Source organism: Rhipicephalus microplus, chromosome 2 (genome assembly GCF_043290135.1).
Source record: "Rhipicephalus microplus isolate Deutch F79 chromosome 2, USDA_Rmic, whole genome shotgun sequence".
NCBI lineage: Eukaryota > Metazoa > Arthropoda > Arachnida > Ixodida > Ixodidae > Rhipicephalus > Rhipicephalus microplus.
The window spans coordinates 38,245,393-38,262,084 of NC_134701.1; positions in this window are offsets into that span (position 1 = coordinate 38,245,393).

Genomic DNA, 16,692 nt, shown 5'->3' on the forward strand with positions numbered 1-16,692 from the left:
AGTGACTGACTACAAGCATTCAATTGTGCACGCCAGGCTTGACGAGCAATTAAGTTCGTCGAGTAGTGCTGGTTTTTCGTTCATTGTCCTAAACATTGTATGAATGTTGAAATAGCATTTGACTTGAATTATCGACTGCAGTAATGCGGAAAATCTAAAAAAGATACACAAATCAAGACAGCAAACAAGAGGTGAGTTGTTTTGATAACATACATAATTGGTTCAGAAATCTGGCGGATCCCAAACCATACCACGTTCAAAATTTATTCCCTCAACGAGTCGTTTACAATGAAAACGAGATGAAATCAATCGCTGGCATGTTGTTGTGATGATGACCAGTTTCATTTGTGAAACTGCACGACATGATCACTTACTAGCCTAGTGCTCTCAAAAAATGCTCAGTGTGTAGTTGTTGTACCTTAGCCTCATCGTGCTGAAATAAACATATCACAGTGAACTGCAAAACAGTGTGATGCAAAAAGATATCACATTACTACACTATGTGGTAATGCTGCATAAAAAGTGCAGTGAGCTAGAAAACACAGTACGGCAACATAAATATCACAGAAACCTTAACAGAAAATGTCAAATATACACCTGTGGTCTCCGTGTGAATGACTAGATACCTTTGAAATGTGGGGAAAAACACTGCCACTGGAGCAGGTTGAACATACATTGAGAATTGAATATATCGAACATAAAAAATGATGTATTCCTTGTACAAAGTAACTTCTAACCTAAATCTAGTAATATGTAATAAATGCAAACAAAAAACATATAAAATTGAACATAAACAGCAGCACCTAAACACATTAAAACCGACAAATCTTTAATGAATGATGACGAGAAAAAAAACATTGAACACATGACGAAAAATATTCTAAACTACGTATCCCTTTCTCGTAGAAAGCCCTCAGCCATGGCCCGTGCCAAGGAATAGACTGCCTGCAGGACGCCCTCCTGCGCCGCTGCCGCCTTCTCCTGTCCTGCTGCCACACGCCGAGCTGCAGAAGCGATGTGGGTGGTTGATGTTTTCATCTCCCGCAGCACCTGCGATGAATCATCATGGTGGAAATGTTTAAGTGAGCTGCCGGTAAACCCTTAACCATCTCGTGGCTGGAACCTGCTGCTGCTGCCAAGAATTGCAATGGGCACAACAATTTCCACTCAGTTAAAGATCAACTGGCCTGATGACATCCTTTGAAAGTGTGAAGCTTCGTGTACAAGCTATGTCCTCCTCGTGCGGACCAACAAACATTTGTTGGAGCCACTCTTTATTAATCTTCTCAAATGCATCTCTCACCATCAAACAGCCCTTTTCAGAGCTAACTAACCTTTTGCCCGGCAGTTTATCATTGCAGATATCCGATACCATGCCCTTATTACAATGCATGGTTCTTATTTACAGCCCAAGTTGATTTCAGTGATCATAATAGAGCATGGAGAATGCTAACGCCCCTTATGTAAAATGTAAACAAAGGGTCTACTTACCTTGAGCCGCTTGTCGCCCTGCTCAAAGCTCCGGTTCTGCGCTCAATATAGCACTAAGTTCTCAGATGCTTGCGTGTTACTGTGTCACTTGCATCTGCAGCCACTTCAGGGACTCCCACCTCCAATTCCACCGTAGCAGTGGGAACATCCGCCTGCTGGAAAGTGTCGTAAGCATGATCTTTCAGAAAGTGGGTATTCGTTACTCTGGCTATTTTACAACCTTAGGTACTAAACATCTGCGGAAATGTTCTACAGCTATTCAGTGGTCATCGATATCATGTATTACCATTTGGTGCATGCACTTGCACGCAGGCATTGCGTGTTTTATGATAAAATAATACCCCTTGTACTGCAAGGGCTGCAAACTGAGCTTTTGAATTCTTTTGAATTCTTTCTCCTGTGCTATATTTCGGTTTAACAAGGTTCCGCTAAAGGCACCCCTTCAGATATTAAACTCTGCCACGGAACCGCTCAGGAACCCGTGATGCTGCGGCGGTAGAGTGCTTACTTGTTGATAGGTGAGACCAGAGACGCCACTGAAGCGTGTCATCCCAGTCAACTGTAGAACCCGGCCACGGAAGCCAGGCAGCCAACCCCCTCCAGTTCCCCTGAAAATATTGTTGCGAATGTATTTACTACTTTAGAGTAGAAAAGTACTCCAGCAGTCAAGATGGCAGCCGTTGTGTATTTCGAACAGCCCAAAAACGTCGTCGTCTTCTTCTTCGCACCGCCCGCATAGCTGCATAGCCGCGAACCCGCAACATCGACCTCCGGCGGCGAAAAGCGCCGACCCGGCGCTTGTTAGCAGGTGTTGGACGAGATGTACGGCTTGAGGCGAGCGACGTGGACGATGTCGGAAGATGTGGAAGGTATCGAAGGGTTTAGAGGTGCTATTTCATAGGTAACATCAGTTACCTGCCGTAGCACACGATAAGGTCCGGAATACTTGGGTAGAAGCTTTTCAGCCAGACCAACATGTCGCGACGGAGTCCACAGAAGAACGAGGTCACCTGGACTAAAGTGGACGTCCCGATGGTGGCTGTCATAGCTACGTTTCTGACGGAGCTGCGAGTCCGAAAGGCGCTGGTGGGCAATCTGACGGGCTTTCTCCGCGGTGCTAATAGCGCGGCGAGCATATGCTGTGGACAGGTCGGTAGGGTTGGGTACAAGCGTGTCGAACGGCAATGTCGGGTCTCTTCCATACAAAAGGTAAAAGGGAGAATATCCAGCAGTGTCGTGGCGTGAGCTATTGTAAGCGAAAGTGACAAAGGGTAGCGCAATGTCCCAGTCACGATGATCCGTCGACACGTACATGGCGAGCATGTCAGTGAGTGTGCGATTCAGACGTTCTGTGAGGCCGTTTGTTTGAGGATGGTAGGCCGTCGTAAGCTTGTGCTTGGTTGCACAAGAACGAAGTAGATCGTCAATTACCTTAGATAAAAAGTAGCGACCGCGATCGGTGACCAGTTGACGAGGAGCACCATGATGTAAGATGACGTCTTGAATCAAAAAGTCGGCGACATCTGTAGCGCAGCTGCTTGGAAGAGGTCTCGTAATTGCGAAACGGGTCGAGTAATCTATGGCGACGGCGACCCACCTGTTACCGTCGGTAGAAAGAGGGAAAGGGCCCAGCAGGTCGAGGCCGACACGATAGAAAGGCTCGGCAGGTACGTCGATCGGTTGAAGGAGCCCGGCGGGGTGTACCGCTGGCCTTTTGCGGCGTTGGCACGACTCACAAGACCTAACATAACGTTGTACAGAACGGTAGAGGCCGGGCCAGAAAAAGCGTCGGCGGACACGGTCGTACGTTCTGGCAACACCAAGGTGGCCAGCCGTTGGTACATCATGTAGTTGCTGAAGTACGGTCGAGTGCAAATGAGTGGGTATTACGAGTAGTAGTTCGTTTCCCACATGGTGCATGTTGCGGCGGTATAAAATGCCGTCTATGACAACGAACATGCGAAGCGAACTGTCTGTACAGCCTGTGTTCAGGCGGTCGATTAGCTCGCGTAGGGACGCGTCACGCCGTTGCTCACATCCCATGTTGCCGAAAGCAGAGAGCGAGGAAATACAGATGGACGCGTCGTCGGTTACTAGATCTGGAGCGTCAACGGGGTACCGAGAGAGGCAGTCGGCGTCTTGGTGTAAACGGCCAGACTTGTAAACCACTGTGTATGTGAATTCCTGGAGGCGCAGAGCCCAACGAGCAAGGCGCCCCGTTGGATCTTTGAGGGCTGAAAGCCAGCATAGAGCGTGATGGTCAGTGGTAACTGTGAAAGGCCGGCCATATAAATAGGGGCGGAATTTACCAACTGCCCATACAAGCGCCAGGCACTCGCGTTCCGTAATAGAGTAATTGCGTTCGGCAGGAGAAAGGAGCCGGCTGGCATACGCAAGAACTCGATCGTGACCGGATTGACGCTGGGCTAAAACCGCGCCAATACCGTAGCCACTAGCATCAGTGCGGACCTCGGTTGGAGCAGACGGGTCGAAGTGGGCGAGAATCGGTGGCGTGGTCAGAAGTGTTATGAGCTGGGAAAAGGCCGTGCCTTGATCAGGACCCCACTCAAATGGTACATCTTTCTTCAAAAGATCAGTGAGGGGGCGTGCGACCTCTGCGAAGTTTCTGACAAATCGTCGGAAATATGAGCATAGGCCCACAAAACTTCGAACGTCCTTGACACAAGTCGGTACAGGAAAATCCAGGACAGCTCGGACTTTGTCGGGATCGGGGCGGATGCCGGAGGAGTCAACGAGATGCCCTAGAATAGTAACTTGGCGATGCCCAAAATGGCATTTCGAGGAATTAAGTTGGAGCCCAGCCTCTCGAAATACTGAAAGAATTGAGGAAAGGCGCTCGAGGTGAGACTTAAAGGTTGGGGCAAACACAATCACGTCGTCCAGATAACACAGGCAGATAGACCATTTAAAGCTGCGCAAAAGCGTGTCCATCATCCGCTCGAACGTTGCCGGCGCATTGCACAAGCCAAACGGCATTACCTTGAATTGGTAGAGACCGTCAGGCGTTACAAAGGCGGTCTTCTCCCGGTCGAGGTCGTCCACGGCGATCTGCCAGTAACCGGAGCGTAAGTCTATCGAAGAAAAATAGGTTGCGCCATGAAGGCAGTCCAGGGCATCATCAATACGAGGAAGCGGGTAGACATCCCTTTTGGTGACCTTGTTTAAATGCCGATAGTCCGCCCGCATAGCTGCATAGCCGCGAACCCGCAACAATATACACCAATGTCACAGAACAAATTGCCCGTGCCATTCGATGGTCACTCACGTTTGCGCGTCTCTGATGGCGGCGGCGTCACGGCGGGCCTGGTGCACTGGCCTGCGCCATCAAGCCTGCCATTCCTGCGCAGGCACTTCATGGTTCAGCGCGTCGCTGAGCTCTTGCCACAGCCGCCACCGGTCGGTGATGGTGACGTCGTGCCGCAGCTCGATGGCATTCGCCACGAGCTGGGGATGTTTGTCCATAAAGGCGAGCACCAGCGCGCGCTGAGCCTCGGATAACGCGGATGAGCCGCTGCTGCTGTTGGCTACTGGTACAGTTGACCGCCGCCACGATTGCGCTCGACTAAGCCAACAACTTTTAAAGTGGCGCCGTTTAGGTTTGTATAGTGGTGGAGATATGGAAACAGTAACTGCTTGAAACGGGTTAATACTGAGCGTCACTACTTACCGTTCCACTAAATTTAGCGTCATTTCAAATCAATAACGAAAAGAATACGTTTGGATTGTGCCGTATTCTTTATTCAACATTTGAAAACTAGTGCCAACACATTTTGATAGTGAGTAATATTAGTTAAACATTTTTCAACACGTTACAAACACTTTTCACTTTGCTATATGGTCCCCAAGTCGACGTCGAAATGATGACGCAAGCCTTACTTTCCCTCATTGGCTCTTCACTTCGCCTCGTCCTCGCGACCACTGCGGACCACTAACTTTTTGACGTCACCGACAGACCGCCTCCGTCCGGATTTCGAATTTGTATACAATTGCAACACTGGTGTTAGACTGCAATGTCTTCGCGTTTTGCTAACGTAACGTCGCTGTGCCCAGTGCGCGCGCGCGTCAACGCTACATTAAGTGCCTGCCCATGGCGAGTGTTGCAAGGCTAAGCTCTGTTTTTAGTGAAGAAACACTTGTGTAACATGAGTGGGATGATGATATGAGCCAAGCAGCTTTATTTTGTACCATCTCAAGTATTTTAGTAAGACCTATGAGCTGAGGATGCCAAATGACTGAAGCGTATTTTAGTGGTCGCCGAATTAACGATGTGAAAGCGCGCAGTGTTGTATCTTTATTGGCGAAATTCAAGGGTCGCTTAAGAAAGCTGACCTTTCTGAGAGCTTTATTATTAATATGTTCTATGTGGTCTGCCCAGTTTAAATATGAAGTATTACGACCATATACTTAAATGACGCGACTTTTTCGGTTACCGAATCGTTTATTTTGTAAGAGCTGGAGCACGCAGAAGTGACATTAGTAAATAATACGTGCTTGACTTTGACGTTAATTTGCATCTACCACTTGTTGCAACGATTCCTTAACCTAGTGTCGTCTACTTGTAGTTCGGCAATGCGTCCTCTGTGCAAGTAACTCTCCTCTGTGCAAGTAATACCTCAGACGTCTCGTCATGTACACCGTTCGCGCTCAATGAAACGATGAACGTCTTGTTGCCAGGCATCTGCGTCTCGAAGCCAGGAATTAATGGATGGTGCCTTGTCAGAGAAGACATGCGGTGTTTTCTAGTGCATAGATATTGTGCCAGGAGAACTGCTACTACAAAAATTGGCAATCCCACGTACATTGGGAATCGATGATACGTGAAGCATGAATGAGAAATGTTTAATATGTCACTTTAAATTCAGCACAACATTACGACGTGGGGGTAAATGATGCCATACATGACTTCCGTGTCACGATTTTCATGTTTGAATGTGTCGTTGAAATTTGTCATCTATTCACGTCATGTGATACCAAATTTAGTGTATGTAGAGCTAGCGAAACGGCCGCAAGCATGCTAAGAGCTTGGTATGTTGTCGTGCTCTTACATGACACGTGTGTCAGGATTATCATGTTTGCCCCACTCATATATATCATCTATTAACGTCACGTACACCAAATTCGGTACATGTGGAGCTTGCAAAACGGCCACGAGCACATCATGAAGGGCCCAATATACTCCAATGTAGCGTTGACACGCGTGCACACGGGGCACAGCGACACTACGTTAGCAAAACTCGAGCACTCCTTAGTCTGACGCCAGGTGCGACCAGCGTCCGTCGGAGCGGCCCGATGGCGACCGGCGCGAAAGGCGACATGCTGCATTTCGTGCCGGTGCCATTCAGTACCTTTACTCTATGCCGATGCGTTACCTAGACAATACTGCGTCTCCCTCTTTTTTTTTTGGTGGAGACTTCACTCTACCGTGGAACTGAACCTGCATGTTTTTACATCCCTCCTCTTAGTCCTTAGATGCTTCTATGGGTCTTTGACCACGACGCTCTCGTTGAACAAAACTACGTTGCCTTCCCGGTGAGGACTTTCACAGCCGAGACTGTTTAAAGTGTTTCGGAATGTGAAAGTGCTAGTCTCAACAACTTTCTGGTGACCAAGCAAGGTCGATACATCGCCATCTCCGTGACACCACACCGACGCCGCTGCGAATTTCGGCGCTTGGCCACGTTCGTGCGAATGCCGAGCGCGTTGCAGTGACATTTGGTCTGTGCCTGATCCACACTGCTTAGGCATGAATTCTCCGGTTTCTACCATCGAATCAGCAGAAATGGATGCTGCAGACACCAACGAATATCCAGTGGATCCGGACGATGGTTCTTGGTTCACTGCTACCCGCCGGCGCAAGCCAAAGACCACAACGAATTCTGCACCCGAGCCCTTGCCTGCCAAAAACTAAGTGACCCCGCGGCCACCACCGCTACATGTGGATGAATTCAAGGTGGTCTTGCGACTATGAGGAGGCCTTCGCCTCAGTGAATGGGCATATCACGTGTTGGCCCGAGCCAATTGCATTGCTGCTGGGCTGCCAGGAGAAACATTCAACGAGCTCCTTTTTCGCATCCAAGCGGAACACAATATAGCCATCGCGAGCACACCAGACGAATCTAATGCTACAAAGTTCCAAGCCTTCACTGCACTAAATCTAGGATCGCAGAGATATGAAATGCAAGCTGATGTATCCGCTCCAGACGATTCTTGCAAGGGAGTCATCATCGGCCCCGAGAAGAATACTTCACCCACTGAACTCCTCGATAACATTCACCCATCCGACGCCGAAGTCTTGCACGCCCGATTGATGGGATCCACAAACACGGCGCTGATAACTTTTTCAGGCCTTCAAGTTCCACGTTATGTTTACTACTACCACGCGGAATACCGATGCAACATTCACCAACCTCGCAAACAAGTTTGCACAATCTGCATTACATTTCGACATCGGGCAGACGTATGCCCAACCACGACAAAACGCCGATGCCAAGCATGTGAAGTTGAGACACGAGCGCCGGAGCACAGCTGTACAACTCAATGCTTCCACAGCAAGGTGACCACCAAGCTACGCACCCCAAATGCCCTGCGAGAGAACAGAAACCTCCAAACAAGTATTTTGTCAAGAAAGCACTGAAGGCGTACGCGTGTGCACCACCACCTACATCACCACCCAAGGAACCGGTACCGGCCCAGATTCAGAACGAGGCGCAGCCAATCCAAGAGCAGAAAGAAGTCTCAGGACAGGGCCTTGAAATCCTTAAACAACACGCCAGGAACCGCATCTAAAACTAGCACCATAACTCTGGGACTGATCCCCAAAAGAACACAGGCGCGAGTGCGGAGAGACCAGAATCGCCACCAGCCAAGAAGCCAGCGCCCGCTGGACAGACGCCTTCGGCTAAGGTGAGTTGGGCAGCGGGGCCTCCCAGCCTGAAGCCTTTTTACCTAATACCTTCTAACCACTTTCATCACACAACCACCACAACGTACCTCTCACATCTAACGCACATAACTGCACGAAGCAAGAGCTGCAAGATGCCCTCACAAAACTGAGAGACTTGCTTAAGGCTGAAGTAATCAGCACGATCACTCACGTAATTATTGATTTCCGTGCAGAACTTGGGAATATGTTAAACGCCCATACCCAAGCACTTGTAACAGAGCTAAAGCAGCACATACAAGAAAGCTTCACGGCAATTAGTACAGGGCCCCAAGGCTCATTGCCACTAGCTACGAACCCCAAAAGTCTGACCAAGCGACCTCACTCTTACATCCGCTCATCACTCTTAACTCAGGACCCAGACCAAAAAGAGCAAGATGGGCTCCCCTAGTCTTGACTTCACCATGTGGCAGTGGAACTGCAGGGGGTTTCGGTGAAAGAGGAGCTCTCTGCAACAGTACACTGCCACTTTCGCGAACCCTCCGGATATCGTGGCTCTGCAGGAGACGCACTCCACACCTACCCTCTCAGGCTTCCATACATGCACAAATCAACAAACACCATATCTTGTCGCAATACTCCAAACACTTTACAATTATAGAACACACTGTCATCATCCATTCCACATGTGCTTGTTGAAATTATTTCCCAGAAACCCAGTCAGCAGAGCTTGTTATACTAAGCATCTACAGATCCCCTAAATCTAGGAGGGGCGACTTCGGGTACCTTATAACGAAAACGTGCAAGCTAGGGGAACAAGTTGTTGTGGTTGGTGATTTTAACACCCCATACACGTCATGGGAATACCTATGGGCCACGCGTAAAGGTACCAAGTTATAACGCCTCATCTGCAATCACAGATTCACACTGCTCACAGATCCGCAAGAGCCAACCAGAATTGGAGCCAACGCAACCAGAGATACGTGATTTTACCTAACTTTTGTAGGGGACTAAGCAATTATAACTGGTCAAATCTACATGACACGTAGGTAGTGATCAGTGCATCAATTTCACTACACTGCACATCTCCAACCTCCGTGCTCCAGAGTGGAAGGTCCGTCTCACTAATTGGGATACATTTATAAAACAACGTGCTCAAACTGACAACAATGGGACACCTTTAAATGAATGGTTACAGTGACTGCAGGCTGTCTTTGATAAAGCGACCAAGAGAATAAGCACTGCAATTGCAAATCCAGATGCCGACAGGCATCTTATGCACCTGTGGGAAGCACGGAGAAGCCTCATAAAAATGTAGCGTAGGCAGAGACACAATCGCAAGCTTAAATTTCGCATTGCTCAACTCACTTTGTAAGCCAAACAATACTCCACAGAGCTCACGAGGTACAATTGGCACAACTTTTGTAAGTCCCTTAATGGAACGCTGAGCCCTGCGCGCACGTGGGCCATACTAAAGCCCTTGTTGACCCGAAAAGTACCTCGTCCTACACGAGCAGTACCATCCAAACACCTGTTCACAAGCAGGATGGGGACGACAACAGCATCTTACAGACGCTTCAAGAAAAGTACAATGCTGCAGGCCCTCAGCCAAAATATAAAAACTACACATATACAGAGTCAACTCCACTGGGTGCTGATATCACTGTGCACGAAGTTCGAGCTGCCCTTCTGAATATCAAGTGCAACAGGGCACCAGAGAAAGAATGCATCGAATACTCTCTCATACGAAACCGCTGCGACGGAGATGTAGAACACCTCACAGATTTTTACAACACTCACTGGAAATCCGGAACTTTACCCCAGGAATGGAGACATGCCGAAATAACACTAATTCCTCAGTCCGGCAAACCCTATAGCTTGGAACCTTGCGACCAATCTTGTTGACGTCTTGCCTCGGTAAATTAATGGAGCACGTCGTCCTTTAAAAACTGCAACCATATTTTGAGGCGCAGAGAGGTTTTCTGGACACATTGTTTGGGTACCGGACCCATCTTTCCACGCAAGACGTATTTCACTAACCAAAAGAGGAAGTAATTGACGGGCTCACTTGTACTAAAACTACAGCTCTGCTTGCCTTGGACATCCGCGGTGCTTTTCACAACGTCTCGCATGACTGGAGAATATCGCGTCGACACGTTGCGGACGACGAGTTTACGACTATGTGGAAGCATTCCTAACAAACAGGATGGCAACCAGAGGATTAGGCTCTCTTCTCAGGGACATCATCAAGCTCGCGGGTAAAGGCACGCCACAAGAATCGGTGTTATCCTCGACACTCTTCAACAAAGCCATGGCTAAGTTACCGCTTCTACTCACCCCCAATTCCAAGTCTGTGACATGCTTTATACGCGGACGATGTCACCATATGGGTGACCAAAGGCTCAGACGGACAAATACAAGATGCCCTTCAAGAAGCAGCAAATGCACTTCAAGCATACGCATCAGCAGGGGTTCTAACGTGCTCTGCAAATAAGTCGGAACTTCTACTCATTCATCGTCCCCAGTGATAGCCCGACAGCAGCCTGCAAATCACATTCATCTTAGAGGACCAAGCGATTATCTGTGTAAAGAAACTCCACGTCCTTGGCCTTCATATAGAAGCTGATCTCAAATCAACGGCCACCATGAAAATATTAGGAAAGCAAGATTCTCAAATCACGCATATGATCCGCGGCAACACCAACAGAAGGCATGGACTTCAGGATCAAGACATTCTACGTATTGTCGCAGAACAACGTATGCAGTTCACCGAGACATTGTTTCCGAGAACCGATGGCGTGTGTTTTTAGGGAGGAGCCAAGGGCAAGAGACTTAAACAAAAGCACGTCGTCTTCTTCAGTGTTCCTTTTCACGAGACTGTTGGCGCACACATCGTCTTTGTTCTCTGTCTATTTCGAGCGGGGCATTTGCCTCCCCTTAAAAGAGCATCGCCCCGATGCTATAGCTGAGCCAGTCATTCGCGTTTAAAGTCACTTTGTACAAGCGACGGTACTTCGCAGCGTCACTTGCTGCCGTGTGGCTTAATGCGCACTACGTGCACAAGTTCAGGTCGGTGCTGGCGACACCTTGTACAGTTTGGCTATCTGGGACGTCTTCGTAGGTAACGTCACTTAGTCGTCGCAGCACTCGATAAGGTCCGAAGTATCTTCTGCGCAGCTTTTCGGATAGTCCCTGTCTTCGTACCGGCGTCCCCACCCATACCCTGTCCCCGATTTCACACGTTACAGGTGTATGACGTAGGTTACAGCGACCTGCATCGTACTCTTGCTGTTGGTATATTCGCAGACGTGTGAGCTGCCTGGCTTCCTCTGCGCGTTGAGTAAACGCGTCAGCACTCATTTCGTTGTCATCGCATTTGTGTGGCAGCATTGGGTCCAACATCGTCCTTACTTCTCGTCCATGAACAAGGCTGAATGAGGCCATCCCTGTGGTTTCCTGTTTAGCAGTATTGTAGGCAAATGTTATGTAAGGGAGAATCTCGTCCCAGTTTTCTTGTTCGATGTCCACATACATTTAAAGCATACCTTCCAGAGTTTTGTTGAGCCGCTCGGTCAACCTGTTGGTTTGTGGATGGTAGGCTGTCGACTTGCGATGATTGGTACCGCTGAGCACCAACACACGATCTAAAACCACGGTCATGAACGTGGTTCCGTGATCTGTTATAACGAATGACAGCGCAGTGTCTTAGCACAATGTTCTCTATGAAGAATCGGGCCACCTCTTCAGCTGTGTTTCTCTGGATGTCTTTTGTGTCAGCGTAGCGAGTAAGGTAGTCGGTCGCCACTATAACCCAGCAGTTACCGGCACTGGAGGTGGGAAGTGGGCCCAGAAGGTCGATCCTGATCTGGTCAAATGGCGTTGTCAGGATCCGGACAGGGTGTAGCAAACGGGCTGGTTTCGTCGGAGGTGACTTGTGCCACTGGCAATCGAGGGAGGTCCGAACATTATGCTTCATGGCAGCAGTGAGTTTAGGCCAGTAATACCTCTCTCGACTTCTGCCCAGTGTGCGCGTGTAGGCTAAATGTCCAGATGTGACCTCTTTGTGGCACGCTTGCAATACCTCAGAACGAAGAGTAGGAGGGATGACAAGCAGCTAGGTGGACCCGTCTGACGAGAAGTTCATTTTGTAAAGGACATTGTTTTGCAGACAGAACGACGATAGTTCTCTTCAAAGGCGTTGGGTGGGTTCTGGCTTCGTCCTTCTAAATAATTAATCAAGCCAAGTAGCTCAAGATTGTCATGGTGATGATCTGTGATGGTTGACGTGTCGAGGATTCCGAACAACGCTGTCTCTTCATCAAGGGAAGCAGCCGACTCTATTGGTGATCGAGACAGGCAGTCGACATCCGTGTGTCGTTTTCCCGACTTACATCGTTATCTCAAATTCTTATTGTCTAAGACTCCATCGTGCCGATCGCCAGGAAGGATCTTTCAGACGTATTAACCAACACAACGAGTGGTGGTCACTAATAACCTTGAATGGGCGGCCATACAATTAAGGGCGAAATCTCATAACTGCCCACACCACTTTCTTTTTCAGTGGTCGAGTGATTTGTTTCTGTGCGTGACAGAGTTCTGGTTGCGTAAGCGATCACCCTTTCCTCGTTGTCCTGATGCTGCACAGGCGCAGCTGTGAGGTCAACACTGCTTGCGTCATTATGGAGCATTGTAGGGACTATCTTATCAAAATGGGCCAGCACAGAGGTGGTGTGTAGACGTTGCCACAAATCATTGAAAGCAGCTTACTGTTCTTCGCCCCAAACAAATGCAACATCATCCCTCGTGATACGAGTTAAAGGCGACGCAATGTGTGCGAAATCCAGAATAAACCGACGATATCCACAGGGACCCACAAAACGCCTGACTGCCTTTTTATCTGATGGTGTTGGAAACTGTGCGACGGCGGCAACTTTCTCGGGATCTGGATGAACTCCTGTGGAACTGACGACATGGCCAAGAAACTGTAGTTCCTCGAAGCAGAAGTGCCACTTCTCCGGCTTGAGCGTCACGCCTGCGGCCCGTATGGCCTGCTAGAACTCCTGCAATTGTTCAAGGTGTTCGTCAAACGTTGTAGAAAACACAATGACGTCATCAAGGTATACTAGGCAGGTTCTCCATTTAAGCCCACAGAGCACGGTATTCATGAGACGCTGGAAAGTAGCAGGTGCGGAGCACAAGCCAAATGGTAAGACATTAAATTCGTACAGTCCGTCCGGCGTCCAGAAAGCGGTTTTTTTGCGGTCATTGCGGTCGACTTCGATTTGCCAATATCCACTCTTTAGGTTAATGGAAGAAAATCAACGTGCGTTTTGAAGCCTGTCAATTGAATTATCGATGCGGGGAAGTGGGTACACGTCTTTTTTTGTAATCTGATTTAGCTTTCGATAGTCCACACGGAAACACAGGCTGCCGTTTTTCTTCTTGACTACAACAACAGGTGACGCCCAAGGGCTTTTCGACGGTTGAATCACGTCATCTTCAAGCATTTTTGTTACCTGCTGTTCTATTGCTTCTAGTTCTTTTGAAGCCACACGGTACAGATTTTGATGGATTGGTCTAGCCTTATCCTCTGTGATGATTCTGTGCTTGGTCAAGGACGTCCGGCCAACTTTCGAGGTCGACGCAAAACAGTCGTGGAACTCGGCTAGCAGCCAAAGGAGGCATTACCGCTGTTACTGAGTTTAGGTAGAGCTGACGTCAAGGTTAGGTGCTAGGTCAAGTGGGTCTTGTGTAGGCGTTGCTTCAAGCACTAAAAAGCAGTCACAAACATCTGCTATCTAGTCAAAATATGCCGAAGTTGTGCCTTTTGGAAGGTGCCGCCGCTCGGAGGTGAAATTGGTCAACAGCAAGTTCGGCCGTCGGTGCCATTGACTATTCCTCGTGCTATTGGTATCCCGTGAGTGTAAAGCAGCGAGGTTAGTTGGTCGGCGACTCCTTCACCACCAAACGGTACATCACATGCTACGGAAACGAGGATACATGATCGAGGTGGCACGACTTTATTGTGGTCTTTGAGACGAGAGGATTTGTGCTCTGGTGATGAAGAATCAGCCATACGAGCACTCTCGTAAAACAAAACCACGCGTTCCGGGATCTTGATTATGGCGCCATGCTTCCTGAGAAAGTCCATTCCTATATTAAATCTTTGCAGAACTCTCGGAGCATGATGAAAGTCGCGACAAAGGAGGAATCTCCTATGTTGATTCTTGCTGTGCATCCTTCAGTAGGTAGCAGCAATGGCCCACCCCCTGTTCTTTTATGTGGTCCTGTCCATGGCGTTTTTACTTTTCTAAGATGATCGACCAGTTTGAGACTTATTATGGAAAAATCAGCACCCGTGTCGACTAAGGCCGTCGCTTGCTGTTCATCAATGAATGCATTGAGGTCGTTGCTCACCGTTTCATCGTTAATATTCATTGGCATCGAGTCGTTCTGTTACGGCAGTACTGGGGACTTTTTATCGTCTTGTGGTCGGGCTGCGACCTTACCCCGAGAGGTCGCCGCCTTTCATTTCCCCGGTAAGGGCTGAGCGACCTTGTTCCCCGAAGGTCCGCAAAAGTACGTTGATTCGGTGACGATGTCTGAGCTGGGGATGGAGAGCGTGACCTATGGACGCTTTTTGGCTGGTGATTGAAAAGCGACTCATGATAGGGAGACCACGTTGTTGTAGGTCCTCGAAAACCAGGGTCGTCATGGCGAACAACGTAGTCGGCGTTGGCATTGTGACCGAGACGTGGCCGAGACGGGCGAAGCGATGTGTCGCGGTACCAGCAATAGCGAGCTATATGGCCGGCACCACCAAAGTTGAAGCAGAGAGGGCGCCGATCGCCAGTGCGCCAAGCGTCCGTTCTGCGAAATTGTGGGCGTCCCATGTCCTTTTTGGTTATAAGTAAGGCACGGCAAGTGGTGGTTGGCGGCATGAAAACATCGGAGACATGAGCTGACGTCTGAAAGCTTCCTGCAAAGGTTGCGACGAAAGTGCGTCTGTAGGTGTCTGGTAGTATGATGTAATAGGCAGGATGGGTGGTGGACGGCGGACAGCGTCAGCGTAACTCATTTGATGCTGCTCGCGACCGAGATAAGCTGCTGCAAAAGCGTGCCTAAGTTCGTCGCGAATGACTGCGGCAACGGCGGTCACTGGTGTATCCACTGGAGTAGTCCAAAGTTTCTGAATTACTTCTCGAACAATATCTCTGATCAGGTCACGTAGGGAGCCCTGACTGTTCAGAGTCACTGAAGCAGCGTTGACTGGATTGGTAGTGGACGAGCGATTATACTGCCTCGGTCTATGGTGCAGAGCACGCTCAAACGACGTGGCTTCTCGTATAAAAGCGGCCACGGTAGTTGGGGAATTGCACACAAGTATGGCGAACACCGTGCATAAGGTAGCGCAACTTCTTTTCCTCGGACATATTCAGATCAGCCCGACGACATAGGCGCGTCACGTCTTCAGCAAATATTGCCACAGTTTCGTTAGCTTTTTAAAGTCTCAACTCAAGCAACTGCTCAGCCCACTCTCGACGGTCGACGCTAGCAAAAGTGTCAATCAGCTGCTGATGAAACTCATTTCATGTCAATATACGACCTTCTCGAACCTCAGGCCACGTGTGAGCGCTGTCATCGAGAGTGAAATACGTGCGGGTGAGCTTCTGTTGAGAATTCCACTGGTTGATGTCGACAACGCGTTCGCAATGCTCAAGCCAACCATCAACATCTTCATGTGGGGCACCACTAAAGTGATCAAGTACAAGTGGCTGAAGAAGTGTTACCTCGGTTGGATCGGAAATGGGGCTGCCTTGTATTCCTCGGACCACCTGTGGCTGGCTGGCGGATGCCATTGGCAGAAGTATGAAATGCCTGGTAGAATATTCGTCCAAGGAGGTCAGCTCAGGGGAGAGGCCTAGCAACCACCGACTGAAGCGGTGCACTGGTGTCGTAACAGGTGACTGCGTGTCGGGACTTGATGAACGGCTCCAAGATGGGATGTAGAGCATCGGCAGGCTTGCAGTCAAGCACCTCCACCAGTGTCGTGGTTCAACGTGAGCAGATCACCGAGACGTTGCTTCCTAGAACCGACGGCGTGTGATTTTATGCAGGAGCCAAGAGCAAGAGACATAAACAAAAGCACGTCATCTTCTTAAGTGTCCCTTTTCACGAGACTGTTGGCGTGCTCATCGTCTTCGTTCTCTGTCTACTTCGAGAACGGCAATATAGTTAATGCCTGCATAGTGAGTCGCATCACATATCACGTCCCTTAGCAAACCCTAACGCTTGCACAA